The sequence below is a fragment of the Aedes aegypti genome, chromosome 3 (genome assembly GCF_002204515.2).
Source record: "Aedes aegypti strain LVP_AGWG chromosome 3, AaegL5.0 Primary Assembly, whole genome shotgun sequence".
In the NCBI taxonomy this organism is placed as follows: Eukaryota; Metazoa; Arthropoda; class Insecta; order Diptera; family Culicidae; genus Aedes; species Aedes aegypti.
This window is the reverse complement of record NC_035109.1, coordinates 403,598,364-403,614,710: the sequence shown is the minus strand read 5'-3', so window position 1 is coordinate 403,614,710 and position 16,347 is coordinate 403,598,364. Positions and strand designations below refer to the sequence as shown.

General features: G+C 36.2%; 1 protein-coding gene and 1 long non-coding RNA gene across 3 annotated transcripts in view; one reads left to right on the top strand and one right to left on the bottom strand.

Moving 5' to 3' along the window:
- LOC110679835 overlaps positions 1 to 16,347 on the bottom strand; it is a 179,540-nt gene that overhangs the window by 46,275 nt on the left and 116,918 nt on the right. The window lies entirely within an intron of this gene.
- LOC5564113 (GATA zinc finger domain-containing protein 14) overlaps positions 2,395 to 16,347 on the top strand; it is a 107,959-nt gene continuing 94,006 nt past the window's right edge. Inside the window, exons 1-2 of one of the 2 annotated variants that reach the window (XM_021855619.1) lie at positions 2,395 to 2,471; positions 3,575 to 3,983. The gene's annotated coding sequence lies outside the window, so the exon portion shown is untranslated. Of the gene's footprint in view, positions 3,984 to 16,347 lie in introns of both variants that reach the window. The other variant, XM_021855618.1, reaches the window with a different exon arrangement.

The window sequence follows — 16,347 nt, the reverse complement described above, 5'->3', positions numbered from 1 at the left end:
TCAAAATTTCTGGGTGTTTTTCAATGATTTCTCATTTAAAAATGTAGAATACCTAAATATAGTAGGGTGCAACCCTACCTGGTTTTGGCCATACGCCAGTTGTAGCCATAGTGGATTATACACCGTTTTACATAGCCAATCACCGGAACCTTTTGTGTTCAGTAGATCACACTCACACGATAGAGCTACATTCATTTACTCGTTCGAATTAATAAAAAAAACAATACATTTTCCTTTTCCTTTCAACTCCCATACACCTAATTTGCCCAGGGTACCCCTGGAATATAAAGCATTGAAAAACGCATCGTTTTACTTTTTCCAATGAAAATTATTATTTCTTGCATAGAAAACTGTGGCCCTTTTTCCATTTTTGTCAGGAAAGATCGAAAGTACACAACAAAAGAAAACTAGCGGTTTTCCCCAAGCCTGCCTTGATTGTTGTTGGCAAGCTGGAGTTATCTTGCAGTTCAAACAATCGTTGTTCTATATTTCGTGTGTAGTATCGGTGCCTCCCTCCCAGCTTATTACCATCCGTCAGCGTTAACTAATCAACATTAAAACCTTTTTTTTGCGGTGTGATACTCGTACACTAATTGTTGTTTATTTTCTGCATGGACCCTAAGTCCTTTCTTGTCGTATTTTTGTTTTCCGTAGCACTCAGAATAAAATTAAAATTTTAAATGTATTAATAAAGCTTTATTTTTTCTTTCAAAATCCAAAACTTTGTCAGTAAATATAAATGTCATTGAATATCGTCATAAATGCTAGTTTTGCTTTCACTGCTTTGTTCGTAATCCGTTTCAACAGTTTCCGTATTAAGTTTAACCTTTTTATTGTTTTGAACAAATTATGTTAATTCGCTAAAAAAATTCTTTGATAAATTGCTGTACGAAAAATGTGTTGGTTAACATGAAAAATAGAACTTGCCATCGAACTGAAAATATTTTTGTGCAAAAATTCTTGCAATTATCGCCAATTATCGCCATTATCGAATATGTTAAATTATTTTGAAAGGATGCAAACAGAACAATGTCTGCATTCTCTGCAAAATAAATACTTATTTCAAGATTATATCAGAAGAAAATTTTACTAGAATATTTGATGGAATTCACTGAGGAGGATTTTGCATCTTGTTTCTTTTGGAGTTTCAATAGGAACTTTCAATCAAGTATTCCCAAACATTTGTTGGCAAAATTTTGGAATTTTTCATGAATTGATGTTAAAAAAATTATTTGAAAATATTGTTTTAAGTAGAACAGAGTATAAGAATGTACAAATTTAAGGTATAAATTTTAAATTAGGCGTATTTTTAAGTCTGAAAGTTTTTCTGAAAAACCACAGCAAATTAATCTGCAAAATTTCGTCACATGATCTGTAAGATTGCTTCTAATTTTCTCGACAAAAGCTAATCTCTATCCACAGCCAAATTCTTTCAATAATTTACTCTTCGATGAATTTTTATCGGGAATTATTCCAGTGATGTAATCATGCTTATTTGAAATCCTAAAGTGGTAGATCCCACCTCTTACTGGGCATCGTTCATCGTCTAGTTTACATGAAAAGACATGTTTGTGAAATATTCATGTATCGTTTTTACTCATATTCAAACACTTAAGGCCAACAGTGACTTCAAATGAATCTGATAGGGATACATTAGCTGAAATTCGTAAAAATTTCAATTTCTTCGCATAACTTAACATTTAGCTGTTGGGTGTGTTGATAATAATGTGATAATCAATATTTTGATTCAAATGCAGAACACCGTGTTCTTTCTGTCCCATATTCCGAATCCGAACACTTGATTCAAATTTCAAACAGCACGAATAAATTGTGTTTGAATGCATAAATTCGCATATTTACTGTCCTCGAATTAGATAACCAATAACTCTTAATATATAACATAGATTAAAATACATGATAATTAAATTCTTAATGACTGTTATGACATATTTCAACAATATTGCCATACAAAAACGGATACTCCTACGCCAAGGAGCATTAACCTAAAAAAGTCTGCACGCTCTCTACAAATTTAGATACTCTCAAATAAATGCAACTTTATACCAGTTGGTTGGTAACCTACGACGAAGCCCGCCACCATTCACTCAATCGACCATCAACTCGCGCGTAGATCCCAACTCAACGAAAGAAACCCAACGGGAATCGGTTTCTCTCTCGCACCGTGTGCCAGTTTGAATGAATAATCCAGCTAAGCCTGCTTCGCCGGGCGCTAACTAAAGTCTCTCTTTCTTCATTCCACATACACATCGAAGCGCAGCAGGCTGATGTTGTTGCGCACTTGGGACATCAAAGCAACCAACCTTTCGTTTGCCAACTTGTTTTGGGGTGCGCAGCAGGCCCAGGTGACGACGATCGTCAACAGTTGGTCATAACAATTCGGGTCACGATCAGGTCGAGAGGTGCGGTGCGCGTGTTTAACCGTTTTCCCGTATGTTGCCTTAGTTCGAAAGGTGCTTGACATAGAGCTACCGTTGTCGTCAAGGATACGTGAGCAAACATCGGATTACTTGATTGATAATGGATGTTCGATTGTAATGTATCAAATTTTAGGTGTTTTATTCGAATCGATACAGTGCATTCAAAGTGGTTAAGTGGAGTGAAAATTTCCACCTGTTGCAGATTCCCGTTTTTTATGAACTAGATACCACTAGAGATAGATATTGTGAGTGTGTTGTGGTTTGTGTATGGACATAAGATCTCAAGAGCGCCAAACAGTCGTCTGGTGTCTTCGCCTTAAGTGCTTTGACATCATAGGTGCTTTTCTTGCGTCTATACTATTCATCCTCTCTGCATATTTATCGTCTGGTATGGCGACTTCGCCGCCAGCATAAAATGAAAACACCAATACTATCCTGTAGCGGGTAACCATAATCCACTACGACCACAGCACAAAGCCAACAGAGTCCAACAGAGAGCTGAAAATGTTTTAATCCGCAACCATTCTTCGAGATCGTTATAGATGTGAGGAGAATTATTCAATAAGGAAACCTGTTACGGGTTGATTCTCCTTTGGTTGCTCTTTCCCCATTCCATTCCATTCAGTCTGTTTTCAGCGGTCCGTTAAGTTCTCGTTTCTTCGAAAGTGCGAAGTTTTGGAGCTGTAGAGATCCCGACCAAAAGTGTGCCTTTCTTCCTTATATATTGCTAATATGGTTGGCTGCCATCTTTTCCGGGAAGCGAGTGCAACTGAATGAGATCAGTGGATCAAGCCATCCAACAGCGAACACCCCCTTTCCTCATCCGCAGAGGAGAAAACGCATAAGGTGCAAGAGAAACCAAAAAAGTGACCCCCTGAGTGCGATGCTGCTGAGAGGAGATTAGCGTAATGAAGCTTGAATCTATGCTGCTGTGGACCTTGCCGATCGTAGTTGGCCATGGCATAAAGCCATTAGAACGGTTTTCAAGGTAGCACGGTTAGTGGCTTACTTAGATTCACGCAGAGCGAGCGGCGAGAGGCGCGAGCCGATTAATTGAGACTGAGGCGTGAAGATACCAGCCAAGCGTAGTTAGTTAAGTGTTTTACAGCTATATTGACCAAGTTTCTTGACCTTAGGTGGTGCTGAGAATAATCAGTGAACGAAGTGCGGTAAGTGCAGTGTGATTCTATGTACTAGAAGAAGGTGCAGAACAAAGAAGAATACTAGAAAATTTCCAACTGGTGGAGAAGTGACCAGAGAGTGAAAATAAAGCAAATCAAGTGAGCACTTGAAGCAGGATAATTGGAGACATCGATGCAAGAGTGTGTAGTTTAAAGGTGCGTGCTGACTTGGACCTGAACAAGCTGTGGCGAAGCAGCTTGCACTGGTGTTCAAGATCTGCAGACGAAGGGAGTTTAGTGGGAGGGGCGTGAGTCGTGTAATGAAAGGCTGTCGCTGCTGTTGCTGCTGCTACTGGAACCAATAGGCGCACCATTGAGAACGAGTACAATGATGGGAACAATTCGCATCGGAGACTAACGTGTGGTAAGTCTTTTGCTTTTGCGACTAGGGGTTTGCCTTTTAGTCACCGTAGCCGTTGTTGCGTTTGAGTTATTTTTTTTTTTTGGTTTCGCACACCTCCATTTGTGCTTTCGATTGCCTTATTGTGGTTCAAGCGAGATAGACAGGGCACTAAAAAGTCATGTTTACTGCGGTGATAATGACGAATGATGAGATGATGACGGCGATGCTAATGAAATTGCTGCATTTCCCGTGAAAGGTGCAAAATTTCTTAATTGAATGTTTTGGCCACAGTTTCACAAAAGTCATTTTGATTAATTGTGAAGCAGTTTGCCAAGAAATGAGTTTCAAGTTGTTTACGGCAATTAACATTTGGCATGGAGCAAATTATAGTTAGAAAGCATGTACGTTCGAGTAGGAAAGCAGTCTCATAGTGAGTCAGTTTTGTTAGGAAATATTAATGCAATTTATTTTTATTTTATTTTCAATAACGCGATTTGTAAGACTTTCTTCTTTTACACCTCTATGATCATGGTAGATATAATCCTTAAGCGGAAAAATGTCAGCTCAATCAGTCTAATGATCCAAATCCATCATAATGTTGTTGCCATACGCATAGGCTACGATGTCAATTATGTTCATAATCGTCCTCCGGAAGTTTCAAATCGTTTGCGAGAAATTTTGCTGAGCGTACGCTATTTAAAATTTGTTGAAAATTACTTCGAACATACAATGAACGAGGTAGTTGCCAGTGTTGTCTTACACTGGATACATAATTCGGTCTATTGATATTTAACCAACATATTTTGCGTCTTTTAAGAAGTTTACACATATTTTAAAAGTACTCTAAAGTAGAAAAGAAGTACAGGTCGGACTCGATTATCCGGAGTATCGATTTTTTCACTCCGGATAATCAAATCTTCCGGATAATCGAATCACTAAGAAAAAATTGAAATCTTCGATAAAAGAACTTAAACATTATCTTTTTTTTATTGTTTTATTTAAATGATGCGGTGGTGTAGCCAGAAATTATTGCTAGGAATAGTAGAGGTCTTAACAATAAAAAAAGATTTTTGCCTAGCATACACAAAAAACCACTTTTTCAAACCCCCCTTTTCTTAAATACGTTCAAAACTGCAAAACCATTCATATTGTATATTGCAATACCAAATTATCTCAGATGTATGCATAAAAATTGAAAAAACAAATTCCGGATAATCGAATCTCCAGATAATCGAGTCCGACCTGTATTAACAAATAAAATCTATTTTTTTAGAGTTTTAGGATTATAATTATCATGGTGGGATTTAATCAAAAAGAAAACCGTGCTTGAATCTAGCGTGAAAAAATGAAGAGCGATAATACCCGAGAAACTAAAGTATATACAAGCTGTTTCCAACTGCTTAAGAGCGCAATTTTTTTTCTCTCCAAGATAATTGCTCTCTTGCCTCCCTAAAAATGGATGGCAGGTTCGCTCGGGTCGCTATCAGTTAAATCGAAGATGGCGCCGAAACCTAACGCATGTTCATCGACCCCAATGCAACCCGACAAATTTGCCCCAGTGCCGTCCCATTGAGATTTTTTCGGCTCCCTCAGTGCCCTATTGTATAAAAATAACACTGCGGAACACGGTTTTGTCTCAAGCACCAAAATACCGCCATTAACTTAATTAAGGATTGCTGAATCCATTTCCATTTTCAGAAATATCATAACACGTCTAGTTTTTTACTATTTCACCCAACAAGTTTGGCAGCTTGTATGGCAATTTATTTGCTTAATTTGAGACACGAATCTTCGGTAGTGTAATAGAATTTGATAGAAATCATAGTTTCGAAAAGTTAAAAAAAATTTGCGTTTGAATAACCCTTAATTTTCGCAAAAACCATAATTGTTATTAACTTATGAATATAAAAGAACGAAGCACCATTCATGCTTTGAAAATATCCCATCAATAAATGTTGAGTCGAGCCGTTTTTATCAATGTTACCCCGGATTACGGTATGTTCAGATTCCTTTTTCACAAAAAAATGCGTAGTTTATGAACGGTCTCAAACCACGTTTGCTCTCCCGTAACAATACTTTACATTGGGAATTATTTGAAACTAAAAATCATTCAAAAAAAAATCTAAGTACTGGTAGTTTTAACGCTGACTCATAAATTGTGACTGGTATGTATATTTCCCACAATTTATTGATCAAGTATTTTACTCAAAAATCTCAGCCAAATCCGTATAAATATGCATTTATCTCTCATAGCTATATTTATTGAGTCTATAAATGTTGTCTGGGCTCATTCTCTAAAAAAAATAATTTTGAAACAAACTTTAAAACGTCGTTTCTAGCTAGGCGTCAATAGGCACACGGCTCACAAATTTGGCCAAACATGCAGCTCAAATAGCTACAAAAAGAATTTAGTAATATTGTTGGTTCATACCACGATCAAGAGCTGTTTTACTGAGATTAAAGCATTGAAATGGCTGAACACTATGTGTTGTTTATCAGTAAAAATGTATATTTTGTGGTAAGTTTGATAATGATTTTGTCTTTTGAAATCAGCTGATTCGTAAATTGTGGGTGATTCAACTACGTGGGTGACTGTATAATGAATCCATTTTACGATTGCTTATTTTAAAACAATATTTAAAATCGCTATAGGAAGTATAGACTTATTTTAAGTTTAATATGTGTCCATTCATAAAACACGTGGTCATTGAAGGTTCTATTCCGTGAAGCCGAAAGGGTCATTAGGCCGAAAATGGCCGACAGTTCCTCAATCGGTAAGGGGCAAGAATTTTAAGATCGAATGGCTTGTTAGTCATTACCCTGACACATTGCATTACCTAAAATTCGCTGAAAGAATTTAAAGGTCAAATAGGGTGTTGGTAGGGTAGGCACAGGGTCCGCTGTGAAATAAAACTAGAATCAGCCTAGGAAGTAAACACACTGATGAATGTGATAAATGATCAATCAATCAATCAATGATTTAATTTCGGCCTAAACCTCCGGCCTGCTCCCGTCATTGAGGGGAAAGGAGGGTGTTGGCTACATGACCACAAAAAGCGTGTGGGGTAGCGAGGAGGGCGGTAAGTAGCAACGTCGACCTCGTGGTTTTATCGTATTCGAGAAAAAAGTTGTTTTGGCATTTAATAGTGTTTTGAGTTGAGTATTTATGAGCTCTGATGATCCACCTGTCAATATTATTGAAATATTCTTCAAATTACTTTAACCATTCATTATAAATTGATAAATGATTTTGAAATTTGTCACATTTTCCAACAATCTGAATTTTTTCGGAAGCCCTTAACTTTCACAAATAACCTTTGATAATTTTAGAATTTAGCTTATTATGTAAATTGTCCGATTTTGGCTATCATAATTTCTCGAAGATCATCAGAAAAATATGCATCTGTATTTTTTTTTTTTTTTCAAAATAAACCGGTGTTGTAATGTAATGCTAAATACTACAGAAGAAATTTGAGAGACGTGTCTTTAGTATTTTATGAAGATTTTTTTCATAACTTCTTGAAAGATGCCTTTATAATTCTCTCCAGAAAAAATAGATAGAATTTTTGTATGCAACTGTAAAATAAGAGGGAGTAATTCTATATTTTGCTTTAATTAATTTCAGTTTTATTTTTCAGAGAACTTTCTAGAAAGTTAGATAATCCCCAAATATTTTCACAAGATCCATGGAGGATATTTGTGGATGGATCACTGAAAATTTGTGTCGAGAATTGTGAAGGAATTTCAGATTATTTTTTTATAGGTATTTCTGAAAAAAAAACAATAGGAGCATCGATCATTCATCATTTTTTCAAAAGTAATCTCAATTTATTCAATAGTTCCAACAGCTTTCAGCCATATCCAATTATCATGAAATAATCCATAGATTTCTTGTATGCGGCAGTTTTTTTTTTTTTTTTTTTTTTTTGATGAAAACATAAAAAATATCTGAGAATTTTTTGCCATCTTTACACTGTTCCATTTGGCCTAATTATTCTATTTCCATATTGATGAGCACATTTTTTATAACAGTATTTAACATTTTCACCTATTCACTCACAGCTCTGAATCAGTTTTAGAATCGGTAGCAGTCCTCCAACAGAGTCAATCTTTTTGAAGTCGTAAGCTTCTACCAACAATTCATATATAATATCAGCCATTCCATGAAAAGCGATCTAGTGGGTCACCGAGTTCCGTGGAAATTTGCTGTTTTGTTCCTTATCCAAAATAAGAATACATGTGTTTTTGGATTTTTTGATTAAGGTGACCATTTCCGAAATAGGGTGACCAGAAAAATCGTGATTTTACTTAATTTTTATTTGAAAAAAAATTATAACTTTTGAACCGTTCTACCGATTTTCATTTTTGGACGATATGAAAGCTAAAGATTTTGACTTTTTAGGAAAAATATGAAACTTCACAAAAATTGTTTTTTACATGAAAAAAAAAACAATAATTTCCGTTTTTTCGTGTTTTGACGGCCTCGGGACCAAAGGGGCTATTGCTGTTCTCATTTTTTCTTGAAAGTTCAGTTAATTTTACGTTTACTGTCAAATTTTCAGCGATGTGTGTTTTTTAGTTTTTGAGATATATTTTTTTGAAAATAAAAAATCAGTCTTTTTTCATTGGATCTCACTCAGCTCATTAGATTTTTTTTATTTAAATAAAAAATCATAACTTTCGAACAGTTCAACCGATTTCCAATCTTTTTTTATGCTAAAGCTAAAGATTTCAACTTTTTAGAAAAACATATAAAACTTTGAAAAAATATTTTTTTTTTACATTAAAATAAATGTAAATTTCTAAAAAAATAGAAATTTTCATATATTTTCATGTAATTTTTTTTTTCAGATTTTTTAGTTCGTTAAATTTTGTGTGAAAAGTTGAAATCTTAAGCTTTCATTCCATAAAAAAGAATAAAAATCGGTTCAGCTGTTTAAATGTTATGATTTTTTGAAAAATAAAAATTCTAGTGCGCTGAGACCTACCCAAGTAACCATTAGCTCTAATAATAAACCCTTCATCAGCATCATAGATGCGTACATGCATTATAATAGCACTAAAAATGTTTACACACCTTATAACAGCACTTCCACTGCATAGAAACCCTATTACTGCATCATTAATGCTTCTAAGCCTGATGCATACAGGCATTAAATAAGCACAATATTGGCTCTATATTCACATACAGGGCATGTTTCAATGTCATCCAGTGTTGTGACTGATATACCACGTGCTTTATGTTTGCATTTAATGGTAAGAGGGAGTCAAACATAAATCTTCTCACTACTACAATTGCAGGTTTTATGACGGAAAAAAGTGATGGTTTAAATTGGTCACTTTTTCTTTCCAATACTAACCATCTTATGTGGCCGAAGGAGCAAAGGAGCAGGACTTCAACAACTCAACAATACGGGTGTCCCAGGTTCGAGACGCAAAATGAGGAATTTCATCATCAAAAACGAGAATCAAAATGTGGCAACTGCTAGTCCTCAAAGGGATGAAAACCACCAAAATAAATAAGTCTGATACGGAAAAGTACTATCTGAATCATTTTACTACATTTTTGCATACTATTCGAGATTTCCGATTTTATTAATTCATTTATTTACCTCATTTACCTCATTTTTCATCATATTTAATTCATTTATTTAGCTGGTACACTGCTTGACCGCATACGCGAAAGCTGGCTGCGTACGCGAAAGCACAAAATATTTGCCCTTAAAACTTGGCGAAAACAACTTACGTTTCTCACGAGGTCTTATATCAGCAATAGTGGTGCAGAGAAGCACGGGTATATCTTTGCATTATAATGGCACGCTATGTCGCCTTTTTTGCCATTATAACAGAATTATATGCGTATATAAAACTAACTTGCATCAAATGATTACCCTATATGCGCATATAAAGCTGTTACAGTGCCGCATTACCGTGCTTACTGGTTACTTGGGTACAGTGTGTGCTGATGAAAAATGGCTGATTTTTTATTTTCAAAAAAATATATCCCAAAAACCAAAAAACACACATCGCCGAAAATTTGACAGTTAACGTAAAATTAACTGAACTTTCAAGAAAAAATGAGAACAGCAATAGCCCCTTTGGTCCCGAGGCCTTCAAAACACGAAAAAACGGAAATTATTGTTTTTTTTTCATGTAAAAAAACAATTTTTGTGAAGTTTCATATTTATCCTGAAAAGTCAAAATCTTTAGCTTTCATTTCGTCCAAAAAGATTGAAAATCGGTCGAATTATTTAAAAGTTATATTTTTTTTTAATAAAAATTAAGCAAAATCGCGATTTTTCTGGTCACTCTATTTTGGAAATGTTCACCCTAATCAAAAAATCCAAAAACACATGTATTCTTATTTTGGATAAGGAACAATATAGCAAATTTTCACGGAATTCGGTGACCCACTAGATCGGTTTTTCATGGAATGGCTGATATAGGATGTTTTCCTTATCACAGTCACAATTTGCCTAAATATTTTGCTAGAAATCACCAATAATACGGAAAGTTTCTCAATGAACACTATGGGAACCAAACTTCGAATTAATTGCGTAAATTTTAGGACAGAGCTTCTCAGCTTAGTGTTCTTATGAGCACTTCCACAGTTATTAACTGACAGCTTTCTTTGCCTAAGTCGCCATTTTCGCATTCGTATATTGTGTGGCAGGTACGATGATACTCTATGCCCAGGGAAGTCAAGAAAATTTCCATTACGAAAAGATCCTGGACCGGGAATCGAACCCAGACACCTTCAGCATGACTTTGCTTTGTAGCCACGGACTCTAACCACTCGGCTAAGGAAGGCCCCTAATTTACTACATACGCACTTTTTTAATCCTAGGGAGTATTGAGGTATTAATCCCCTTTGCCCCATCCCCCCTCAAACTCGGGTCTAAGTATGAAGTGTTGCGAAACAGATTTTTTGCAATTTCTCATCGTAATAGGCTATTTTTCATCACGCCAATCTGTCATGAAACGACCTACTTTCCTGCACTGAAATATGCAGTGCGGGAATAGTCATTACGCAATTGAAACTAGTGCTGTAATGATTCTTTACGCAACGCTTTCTCAAAACGCAACTGTTTTGATTCATTATTACACAACAAATTTTCACAAATTGTAAAATAATGGTGAATGCATTCGGATATAATTTATGATACCCTCAAGTGGTATTCTACGAAATTACAAAAAAATGTTGTATGTAACTCGTTACAGAACTCGATTTTTACAGCTCTCGTCGTAATTATCATAGTCAGCAAGCCTCGTAAGATTAATTTACGACTCGTGCTGTAAAAATCATCATTCTGCAACTTGTTCTGTAAACTACTATTTAAACACTTGACTATAGATTTGAAATTGGCGTTTAAAAGGCCAAGGTTGAAAAATAAAAAGCTTAAGAAGAGATAGCTGGAAATAGATACCACTAAAATAATGTTTTAAACAGTGTTTGAAATCAAATGAAAATCATCAATAAGCGTCCTCAAGCGAGCAAATCACTTCTTCGCATAAGCCTATTCTCCTATCAGCTTAGCACGCAGTCCTCTTGAAGTACTTCCTTCTCGTGGAAGTCACACATGTCTGGTGCTGAATAGAAGCTCTGATTGTAATCCGATAGGCGTACAGCAATAATAATACGGATTAGCACCCTTCGGAGCAGGGCAGAACAAGCACCTGACTTTATGCCTTCATGGCACATCTTTTTCTAACTTCCTTTAGTCGGTGTTTCGCCATTAGTGGCACATAGTTCTCGTCCACAAATTCACATCCGCAAACCGCCTTCAATGCTTCGGAAACCACCGGAGCGGCGTTTGACAGTATGTGTACTCAGCTCCTCCCCTGCTCCACTGTTAATAACTTTTTTTTCCACATCAAAATCACTGGAATGTGAAATTTAAATCAATTGTTTAACATAAGCCCAACTTTAGCCCCAGAAGTTGGATGGAAACGAAAGCACACCATCGGAGCATGCCGGTTAGACCTGTTCATATTTGAAAACATGTTTGCAATAGTCTGAATTCTCAGGCTAAGAACAATATCTGGTCTTCTCCTGAATATTAGAAATCCAAAAAATCATACAGGTTTGTTCTTCAGTGAGAACAGTTCCCAAAACTAGTGATTTTCGAGAGTTTCGAAAAGCAAACCTCGACCAAACTATGTAAAAACTTGCTCCAATCATGAACCAGTTTTGAACAAACTTTAAAGGAAACAAATAAACTAACATGTAACGACATATAATTGAACATATAATTGATTTGAGATACACCTAAATTTTCTCCAAATAGACTGAAATTTGGACCAGAAGTTCATCCTGCATGAAAAATTAGAATATTGATTGACTAAAGAAATTCCCGACTTGTATGAAAATGTGAATAGGTCTAATGCCGGTAGCAGTGGAACAGAAAATAAACCGGAGGCAACCAGACGAATAAAAAAAACGGCCGCAGTTATGGTATTGTAGTTTCAGAAACCAGTGAAGTAACACCACGCGCGTACCTTAACTTGCTGCGACGGTGGCTGAGGATGGCAGTCACTTCCAGTAGGGCGAATGTTTTCGTCGCGTTTCGGAATCACGTCGAACGCCGAGAAGATCAAATCAAATTTTTGAAAACCGAATCAACGTCTTGATACCGCACCGCACTCGCGTTTCGTCCTCGGGGACGACCGTTGGCTTGAATCTAATTTACGGGAAAAACACGTTACCAACTCACGGAAAGCCAACACAAATTACGATTGTGATAACTTTCTCGTTTTTTTTTTATCGCAGCAGTGAATAGAAGTGAAAAAATAGTATAAAACCAAAGCAACCGGGGGGCGCAAAAGTGATCCATTGAAGACTGACTGACTGACTGTTGGTGGTGATTCGAACAAATGTGATCCGTTTTTTTTCGCTAGATTTTTTCACTGTAATTTAAAGTAGCGTTTTCCCACTCACGCACACTCGGATCGCTTAAGCCATTGTTTAAGGAACTTTAATGCTAGGTGCGGAATAACAACAAACCAGAGCACCTGAGCTAAAGGCCGGACGAGCGGAGCTCAAACGCCACAGAAGCAATAGTAGGCTGTGAAAATCTCCCACCGCTGAATAACTGCCACCGCACAGTGGTTCGATCTAGAATGAATGTCAGCCAAAACCTTAAGCTTTACTTTCAATGACAAGTATAGTGTTCGACATAAGAGGCCTTCCTTAGCCGAATCGTTAGAGTCCACGGCTATAAAGCAAAGCCATGCTGAAGATGTCTGGGTTCGATTCCAGGTCGGTCCAGAATATTTTCGGCATGGAAATTTCCTTGACTTCTCTAGGCATAGAGTATTATCGTACCTAATGCGATATCGATATCGATACAAGTATCGATATCTATAATAAAGCTCATTAAAACACTATGCTGAGAAGCAGGCTCTGTTCCAGTAAGGACGTAATACCAAGAATAATAAGAAGAAGATGTGTTCGACACAAGTTTAACCGAGTTATTTTTTGTCAGAAAAACCAAAATATTAGCTTAAACTTTTTTTTTTTTTTTGTTCGTGTTTCTACTACTACCTCCATAAACCGATATTCGGTATCTCGATATTGATTTAAAGAATCAGTAAAAGTTAGTTTTTGCAAGTTCTCATCGTAATAGGCTGTTTTTCACCACACCAATTAGTCATGAATTGGCCTACTTTCCTGCACTGAATTGTGCAGTGTCGTAAGATTCATTACACTTCTGGTTGAAGTTGCGTAATAAGTTATTATGCAATACTTTTTAGTTTCGTAACTGTTTTGAGTTACACATTCACAATTGCACGAATTTTTAGATTCTTATGAAATTGTTCAGGTGCTGAATATAATTGCACACTCACTAACATCAGCAGGCGTATGGTTTGAAAACTATTTATTACGTTTCAAAATAATGCAAAGCAGTCAAATAGATTGCAAGAAAGCATCTTTATAGTTAAGTTTAGTTAAGCATTCATTGGTGTAGAGCATAGTTTCCCAAACTGTGGGTCGCGACCCCCTGGGGGGTCGTGGGACAGTTTCTGGTGGGTCGCGAGAAAATTTCGTTTTGAGCTTGACTTCCAGGACACATTATTTATTTTTTTCAATCAATGCTTCAGATGTTTGATATTGCACCAGTCAGGAATATTCACGGCTCGTGAAGAATCTCTTGAATTTTCAATTTGCTTGGGATTGGAATCATAATGGATTCCGAGACCAAACTTTCTGCATTCCGTAGAGCAAAATATTCGGAGATTGATTCAATAAACTTGATGATAACAGATTCTGATTATTTTTCTCGATAATTTGCAGTATCTTAGTTCGAAAAAATAACAATATATTGATATTAAAGCGACAACCATAGCGTGTGTAATATTTTTACAAGAATTATAAAGAACGATGTGTGAAATGTTTTTAGTTGAGGAAACTAAACATCGCATTTATTTTTAATTTCTGAATATTATATATCTTTTAAAAATTATTGAAAAATTTATTAGTTTTACCATCAAACAATATTTACTGGATGAAGTCATTTTATTCAAATTTGTATAACTACGAAAAAGTTTCAAATATGCACCATTTACAAGTAGTTCGGTGGCTTAGTTGGTAAAGCGCTCATTTAGCGTATAAGAGTCCTGGCTTTGAATCCCTGCCGATCACGTCGATTTTTTTTTCATAGTTCCACCGATAATTTATTCATTTTTACCACGTGTAATGAGTTAATTAATTTAACCATTTACAATTTCATCATTTTTACTACAATTTTCAGCAAATGATTTCAAAGTAGAAAGTTGGTAATAACCTTTATCTAGATGCCTGTGAGGAGAAAATCTAAAAGAATTCGTTGTTTATCTTTACATTAACGAAAATTAACCAAAAACAACAGTGATGCTTACTTTGACTATGCGAACATGAATTTTATAGATTGCATGTCTATCACTTTCCTGACAATGTAATTAAAGATCTCGAAAATTTAAGTACGAAACTCATTTTTTTCCACAATTTATCACTGGTGGGTCGCGAGAAATTCTCTTGATGACTAGGTGGGTCGCGTACCCGAAAAGTTTGGGAACCTATGGTGTAGAGAATTCTCCACCGTATCGCCAAGTACACCAGACAGACTAACAGGCTAACAGATTCATTTCCCCTAGTTTCTTTTCACTGATTCTTGAAAGCGCGAACACGAACCAATAGCCAGCCGCCGTAAAGCTCATTGGGAATTTTTTCCTTTGAGAAGATATTGTTTGCTGAATCCAAAATGATAGATACATCTAAATCATCTCCCGAATCAGATCTGTTTCCCGCAGATCCAGGAAATAATCGATTTACGATTTGGCATTACTTATAAATCAGCCCTGTCGTCCTGCTTAGTCGCGCTTAGTCGACGACTAAGAAGCTTTTCTCAGATTTTTTTTTAAATTTTTCACCCGAAGTCATAGAAAAAAATGTGCAAAATCAACAACAATCTAACGCCCCATAAGATATCAATCGAAATTTCCAACCTGTACCTACCAACGCTCTGTTACCCTATTTCTTTCAGAACTTCATATAGAACATATTACCGCCCTGTAAAAATTTCATAGAAATTTTTGAGCTGTATCAACGCCCTAGAGTAATTTCACATTATTCCACGAAGATCAAAATTGAAAACTACAAGCTGTATCAACGCCCTGGAGTAATTTTACTTTGTCCCATATAGATCCGTAGCATCCTAACACCCTGTATGACATCAATTAAAAATTCAAGCTTTATCAACGCCGAAGAGTAACTTGAGCTCCCTTATGCAGACCAAGTGCATCCTTACGCCCATCTTTACGCCCCACATCACTTGAATATTCCTAGCATTATCAACGCCCTGGAGTAACTTGGACTCGTGCCATGTAAATCAGCTGCATATTAACGCCCTGTGGGACAAATGTCAAGATGTACAAACGCCCTTGACTGATTTGACCTTGTCTCACGTAGATCAGGTGTACCTCAATGACCTGCATCGATTGAAAGCTACAATCTATTGACGCCCTACTTGTCTCATATAGATCAGCAACATCTTAACGTACAGGGCTGTAGGACATTATTAAAAAAATTCATGCTGTTTAAATGCCCGAGACTAATTTAACCTCATTCCATGTAAATCAAGTGCATCTTGACGCCCTGTGTGACCTCAATAGAAACTCCGTGCACTATCAACACCCTGGAGTAATTTGACCTAATCCTATGTCGATCAAATACATCGCATCGCCCTATAGGACATCAATTGAAAATTCAAGCTTTATCAATCTCTTGGAGTAATGTGACCTCATTTTACGTAAACCAAGTGCATCTTTACGCCCTGTAGGACACCAATTGAATATTCAACGCCCTGGAGTGAATTGACCTTGTTACATGTAAATAACGTTACATTTT